An 8317-nucleotide genomic window follows, 5' to 3' on the forward strand; every position below is an offset into this window, starting at 1 on the left:
ATCCTTGCATTTACTATCATCTTCTATCCTTTCAACTTGACTTGTAAGACATAACCCAACTCGAGTCTTGTTAGACCATGCATGTGTTAAGTAGGGAAGATTAAGTCGACTTGTAGGTGTTGTACAATCCAAGAGATTCGGCTCCGGGACCCAAACTTTCCTAGGATTGTAAGATATAACCCAACTCAATCCATCACAACAATAATTGCTTGCTTATAATTTGAGAACATGTTTGTATGATCATATCCCATGATTCCCCTATGAACCCATGACACCCTAGTGCTTTTAATCAATTGTTTACACCCTTATTTCACTTACCTTGATAGTTTATTTTCATTGCTATTTTAGTTTAGTAACCTTCTACATCAACCCAATTTGTGACACCCCTAGACACCGCTAGTTACAATAGAATCTTCATTTCAATACCCGTCCCTTGGGATCCGACCTTTACTTGCCTCTTTACTAATTGTAGAGTTGTTTGTGAAGTATAAATTGTGTTTTGTATCGACCATTGACCAACGACCACATATGCTTAATTGTGAACACCAAATGGCTCCGATCACTTTATATGATGGACTTCACTCGAGTGTGTAATTACTGGGAAAACAAATTGAAAAGTGAAGATGGCCCCTCAATTAGATGGATCGTACCATGGTGGCATCTTAAATCTGTCACTAGAGTATCTTCCCTGGATCCTACCCGATCTGTTCGCATTCCCGGCTTGGAGTTTGTGGTATGCATCTTTTCGTAGAGGCTGATGAGGCAGGTTGGATTGAAGCAGATGATTCCGAAGCTTGACACTATCCTGCAGACTGTCGTGGCGCTTACTACTTAGAGTCGAAGAGAATGGGCCATCAAATGGGCTCAGAGGAACATTTGGTTCTTGAATTCTTCTGTCAGTGCTCTATGGGTGTCAGATTCCTATCTGCGGTGGAGGAAAGCTGTTACTCCAGAGGAGCGCGAGAGATTGAGGAAGCATGAACCCGTCGACTATAAGGTTCGCGAGGTGGAAAAGGAGAAGGAGAAGCATCTGACTGAGGGAGAGGAAGAAGCCGGGTTTCGAGTTGTTCATCCTTCGAAGAAACCGAAGACTTCTCCTGCATTCGAGATGGTGGTTGACAATAATGGCAAAGCGAGACCACGAGAGAGACCATTGGTGATTAGGTCTGAAGTGACGCAAGAGCGTCCGGCTCGAGGTCGGGACAAGAAGTATGATAAAAATGACAAAGGCAAAGGGAAAATGGAAGAGTAGCCTAAGTCTTTATTATTATTTATTATTATTATCATTTCAATAAGAAGGTGGGGTTTTTAGAATCCTAGCCTATTTATTTTTATTACGATTTTATTATGTAACGTACTATTATTATTAATGAAATAAAAAAGGTTAATTGGTTATGAAACCGTTGCGATTTTCTTTTCATTATTCTTGTCGAATTTCAAATGCATTCGCAAATGTCCTTCTATTTACATTTAAAATGATGAAATGGGTTGTATCCCGTTAAGGATTGCCTACGTATTCATTTAAAAAAATTAAATCAAACCCTTGCGCGTAGTTCGAGTAAATGTAAAAGAATAATTGTTCTAAGCAGGAGCTTGTAATGAACTTTAGAAAATAAGCATGTGCTTTACTTACTCCTAAAATGCAATTTAGTTTATTTGATGATATGAAAATGACAAATTGTCAAAGTGCAAGAGCAAGATGACATTAGCTTGATTCAGCTTGGCCAGGGGCCGTTTATTTCGTGCCACAAGAGCGACACGTGAGGTCACGCGAGGCGCATTTTTTTTTACTCTAGGCATAATAACGTTTTAATTGATCAAGGTTTGTTGGGTTGGCAAATTCGTTCCCGTCTAGGTCTGTGATCCTAACCGCACCCCCTGGTAGTATGGACTTGACTAGGAAAGGCCCGGCCCAATTGGGTTTGAATTTTCCTCGTGGATCGACAGGTAAGAGAGCCCTAATGGATTTGAGGACCAAGTCTCCTTCCTTGATGTTCCTTGGCTTAACCCTTTTGTTGAAGGCTCGTTTGATACGCGCTAGATATGTTTGCACATTATGTAATGCGCGTAACCTTCGTTCATCCAGGAGAATGAGTTCTTCATATCTATCCCTCTTCCACTCGGCTTCTGGGATTTGGCTTTCGAGTAAAATACGCAAGGATGGTATTTCTAGCTCGACTGGTTGTACGGCTTCCATGCCGTAGGTCAAATAGAAAGGAGTAGCCCCAGTGGGCATCCTAACGGATGTACGGTATCCCCATAAAGCAAAGGGTATCTTGCTTGGCCAATCTCTATAGTTGTCGATCATTTTCTTGAGAATTGTGACAACGTTTTTGTTTGTTGCCTCTACTGCGCCATTGGTTTGTGGTCTATATGGCGAGGAGTGGTGATGCTTGATTTTGTACTTGGCTAGCAATTGTTCAGTCTCAGCTCGGAAATGTGATCCATTGTCACTGATGATCTCATGTGGGCAACCATATCGATAGATGATATTGGTTTGTATGAACTTTGCCACGTTCTTGGCTGTAAGACTGGTGTAGGAAGCCACTTCTACCCATTTGGTGAAATAATCGATTGCTACTAGGATGAAACAGTGACCTCTTGTTCCGGCTGGAGTGATTTTATCGATGATGTCAATTACCCAAGCAGAAAATGGCCAGGGAGATGTCATGGTGTAAAGCAATGAAGGAGGAACATGTTGCACATTCCCGAAGATTTGACAATTTGAAAGATCATAGATCCATATTAGACTCTCTAATAAAAATTAAATTATCTCATAATTTGTCATTTAGGTGATCTATGTAACATGCATGCTAATATGAAAGCATAAAAATGAAAGTATAAGGAAAAACAATTTCCTTACATTGATTTTGTGGTAAAAAGGGCACAAACTAGTTCACCTAACTAGCTTGTTCTTGAGCTAATACCAAATGGATGATCCTCCTTACTAATCTTCAAAGAGAAGATCTCCTTCTTGTTTCACCCAAGAACTTACCCAAAAATAATAACAAGTATTGAACTAGAACTTGTTAATATTATACCCTTGATATTTTTTATAATATTACTAACAAGTCTTAGTAATAAAATATAAATACTAACAATTTTAGTAGAGTATGTGTATTAGTTTAGAGAGAGGAAGACCAAAAATGATTCACATGCAAAGTGAAGAAGTAAGTGATAAAAAGAACAACAATTTGGTCTATATGGGAAGGGAAAACCGGGTGGGTGGAGTGTTAGGTGAGGAAGAGTGTAAAATTTATCTTATATTTTTTATCTTACATCACATGCAAAATCTTATATAAGATAACTTATGGTAGTATACAAAGTAAGGTGAAATGATTATGTTCCTAATCATCCACTACTCAATATTACACGGTCCACTTGCCCATTTACGGGTTCATGTTGGTTCTTATATTTGTCGCACAAATACGTGTAATTTTATTTTAAACATCGTTTCATGTTTAAATACTTCCATAATTAATTCGTCCAAATCACTCCGTAAATATATACGTGTACCACTACACATATTATATACGTACTAATATTAATCACATTAATCAATTAGTACAATTTTAGTAAATTAACAGTTAATTAACTAAAACCCGTCTCCCAAAATTTAATATTCAATTATCACATAATTAAATAATAACTGTCGTTCATCGAGTTCGCAACTCGAATTCTCTCTTAAAATAATTGACTAACCTTTTACTCTACAAATCAAGGGACTAAATAAATTGTATCTCATACAATTAATTAGTTGTCTATTGGGGTTCGTTCCTATAGGTGTGACCGAAGGGGTCGAGTTGATCACCGCCGTCTCACGACAATAACGTCAAACTCTAGTCAGCCAACCGTTATCGATTTACGTTAATCAACTGACGAGGATTAAATAATTAAATATCTGATGATATTCCATTAATGAGATTTATTATGTTAACGCACTATTGTGGAGGACACTAACTCCAACAATATCCCACTTGTCCGACACAAGGTGTGCGCTACCAATTCTCTTGTCCGTTTTAATCTCCCACTCAATGCATGGTGTCTTTCAGGTCGCACTTGCACATGAACACATCGCGAGTGGTTTTCTCGATCGGGAGTGTGACTACCTGACCGGAAAAATCTCTCACAGATTACTTCCGAGCGTGGCCACGCATTTGTAGTCATTAACTCCTCGAGTGGCCTTGAGATATAGTTACCCAACGTGGGTGGACAATTCCTGTATGCCCTATATATCCTATTGCACAATACAGCTCACCATGACCTAGTAAATGCCCTTTTGGCCTCCTTTCACGGCACGACCTAGGACAAAAACCAAAGTCACTCGAAAACTGCATTTGCTCAAATAATAGTCTCCAGTCAAAAGAATCGACTCATTAGAACATCTTAGAGATCCCCGCCACGACCAGGCGTCTATAATAGAACTTAGGGACTCTCTAAATGGTCTTTGTCCAAGCAAAGTGTCACACACTCTGCCTATGTAATCGACCAGTCATCACATATGACCTTATGGTGTTGAACAACCATCAATCGACTTACAATCTAGTCACTCCGAGACGTCACCTCATTAAGTGACTAGGGACAAAATACAATGTTCATCTTATTCACTTGAATAGTGTTCAACATTGTCTCCACAACTTATTCAGATAAACAAGGTATTCAATGTTTTCAGTCAAACTGAATAATTGAGTTCTTAAAGAAACTCGAACAATGAATGCGATCATCACTTATGTAAATATCAATACTCTATCCAATATTTACATAACGATCTTTAGCAATTAAGGTATACTCCTCAATTCACATTGAGATGACATAACCATCATGTCTACGGCTTTGGTTAGAGGATAAGCAACAGTTGCATCACTCTAATTTCCATTGCTATTTTCCTTTGTTCTATGCAATCTTTTCATCACATAGAGCATTTCTAAGTACACGTCTAAACAAGTTTTTAGAATCTGGTTCTAAAGCCAGTCAAACACTCCCACTGTTTTCACAGACTCTCGGAAGACGATATTCGGCTAACGGAACTACTCTAGTCCCATTAAAATTCGGTTATCAACTATCTCTCTTACAACATCGGATGTTGTAATGTACTTAGCTTTCGTTAATGATTTGTACGTATAACACTTATACATACACATCCTTCATATGACATCTTTCATGTATGACTCCTCATACATGTTTGTTTTATACATGTATAACTTCTTATACGCATATGTATAACTTCTTATACATATTATTCTTATAGCACTGTTACATGCTAACCATTCCTTAACGAGGCCCATAACATCTTATAAGCATAGGAATGTTTCCGTGTAATACTTGTACACGAAATTCATTAATTCCTCCAATCAAGAGTAAATCCTCAGTGCTTCTCAAGTACTCAAGGATGCTCTTGATAATCATCTAGTGACACTCACTAGAAAATGATTGGTAATGACTTCTCATATTCTCAACATGATAAGTCCCGACGAGAGAAGCTTTTAGCATATTTAATAGATCCTGCAGCGGAAGCACAAGAGATCATATTAATTGTTCAATAACTTGAACGAGTCAAGAATCTTATCACATAAGTCTCTTGACTATAATGCTAATATCCATAGAGATCTATCTCTTTAGATCCGAATATTTAATATGCGCCATGCTACTCTCAAGTATTCACCCGATAATATTTCTAGTCACTAATATGTCAAACACATATTTTAGACTAAGAAATATCACCTTAGCTACATTTCTAGTCACTAATATGTCAAGCACATATTTAGACTAAGAAACACACTTTAGCTCCCACTAAACTCCATGTATCATCATGGTACCTCGACACTCGAGTAATACCTTTTGATATACTACATGATTGAACCCAAAGTTCTAACTCTTTGACGTATATAGATCACAAAAGGGATCTTCCAAGCATGCTAGGCTTCTCAGCATTGACAACATCATCAAAACTTCTCCCTTCATAAGATACATTCAAGGAGAAAGTTTCGTTATCCTTTTGCCTAAACTCATCCTCATGAGAGGCTATATATTGCTAAGACCATACGAATTGATAAAGGCATTTGGGTTGTCACAAACTCTCTATAACAAGCCCAAATTTTAAACATCTTATGTAACCTTTAAGACAAGATCAAGGTAACCAACCAAAGTATTCACCTTAAATCAAGTCTCGAAAACATCTCGTGTTTCCTTCCTTATCGCATCGTGTGCAAGGAGATCTATTCGAATTGCTTGGTGACACGCCATCACATAGAGTTCATACTATAGAAAAGCTTTTGATGAGGGTTTAAGATTCGTCACTAAAGTAACGCAATATTATCGCAAAATTATCGCCTTATAACCACTGAGCCACAATAAAGAACGTCTTCTTGCATTATACTCACCACTGAGCCTTAATAAAGAATGTCTTCTTGCATTGTACTCAGTTTGTGGGTCTTGGACTTCCGTAAGTTCAAAATTTCTCCCACTCTGTCTTCCAGAAAATGGAAATCTTTCTGGAAAGACAGTATTATGAGCCACAAACTCTTTGTTCTCGTTTTGGAGGAGTAAAAACCAAGTGGTTCAATTTTTGATAACCCTCACAAATACACAAATTGGTTCTGAACATAAACATTTATGATCCCAAATGTATAAAAAGACAAGTTAGGGACTCTCCCTATCCACATCTCATATGGAGTCATTTAGGCTATTATAGTCGGGTTTTAAACTTTTAGTGAGAAAATAGCTTACAAAAATTGCGAAAAACCTCAAACTATATCTCATAAAGTTCGGTTTATATACTTGACTACACCATACTTTATGGTGTCCCAAGAAGAAGGTATTATGTGAACTGGTTCACAATCTTCTTAGTGATTATCAAGGTCATTACTTGATATTACCCATTTGATTTTCAAAGTCATTACTTTGAAACTTCCGATCAACATCTTGATCTTGACGTGCTTTTGGTTTACTACTTCATATTGAAAATATTCCACGTTTCAAAAATCACTTTTATGTCTTATTAAATAGATATGAGGTTTTCATATCTACTTAACATTACGGTAAAAGTAACGAAGTATATATATATAACCAACTATCGGCCTTAAGCATCCATATGTATATGGTCAATCACCTCACTATTGTGTTTCTTTTCTGCAAAAGAAAACATAATACATGCACACTTACCATAAGACTCACAATCAAATGGTTGTTCAATGTGCTTTTCGTTTACTCGTTTGAAACGAATTTACTTGAGGTTTGATCAATATGGGTTCACCGAATTAGAGACTTTAAAATCTACAAGATAGTATAACATTTAGTTTTCGTGAAGAATGTAAAATTCCTCTAACTTAAGTGGTCTAAACCAACCACCAAGTTATCATAGGAGTAGGTACAACATTTTGTTTTAAATTACATGAGTGATGCCTTCTATATATAAACATAGATAATTACATTCTTCTAAAACCAAATTTAGGTACATTTATCCCCATCGAAATCATTGCTAATCTAGCACCATTTCGATACAAAATGTCCTATGCTAGACGTCTTACGTTTTATCAATTTATGTAAACTTCTTTACAAAGAAATGACCCGTACTTGGTATCTTATATTAAGATAGTGGAACTAGCCTATCCATTGAGTAGATGTCTCTTTCAACTTTGTTCTATCGCATACATCTAGAGTTGATTCTTCTTAACTCCCACTCACTTTCACATTCCTCTTTGCTTCAATCAAGCACAAATGAATCTCATGAAGACCTCTCTTCATGTCATTCTTGATATTTTATACACTTAGTAAGAGTGAATTACTATAAAGTGAGTGAAACATGTGGCAAAATCTCAATTTCTTGCGAAATTGGACTACCTAACCGTTCAATTGTTATCATATGCCTAAATTCTTTAGCGCATAAATAATCGATTTGGCTTTTCTCGAATTGAGCCATTTGACGGTATTATATTGGAGTATTCTTTGTGTTTTTGAAAACTCTTTTCGCAAACATTTAAATTAATATGTCATCATCATGACGGAGGTGTCACTTTCGAAATCAAGACTCTCTTGATAAAATTTGACTCCCATTTAAACTCGTAATATGAGTTTGCAACATGAAAACCCCTTTTTAAATATGTATGGATGTTAAGTTGTACAATAATCGCAATAATTGTTGTAAGCTTATATAGGTGAATTAGTAAATCATGTTACCAATCATTGCTACCGAATTTTTTCAAAGAAACCGCTTTCTATGGAAGAACGAAACGAGTATAATAATAAATAGAGAAAAGTGGAATGAAGTGCGCGATGTCATACATTTATGAGAATGAACGAAAAAAAGGAAAAATTAACA

This window comes from Silene latifolia, chromosome 3 (genome assembly GCF_048544455.1).
Source record: "Silene latifolia isolate original U9 population chromosome 3, ASM4854445v1, whole genome shotgun sequence".
Classification (NCBI taxonomy): domain Eukaryota; kingdom Viridiplantae; phylum Streptophyta; class Magnoliopsida; order Caryophyllales; family Caryophyllaceae; genus Silene; species Silene latifolia.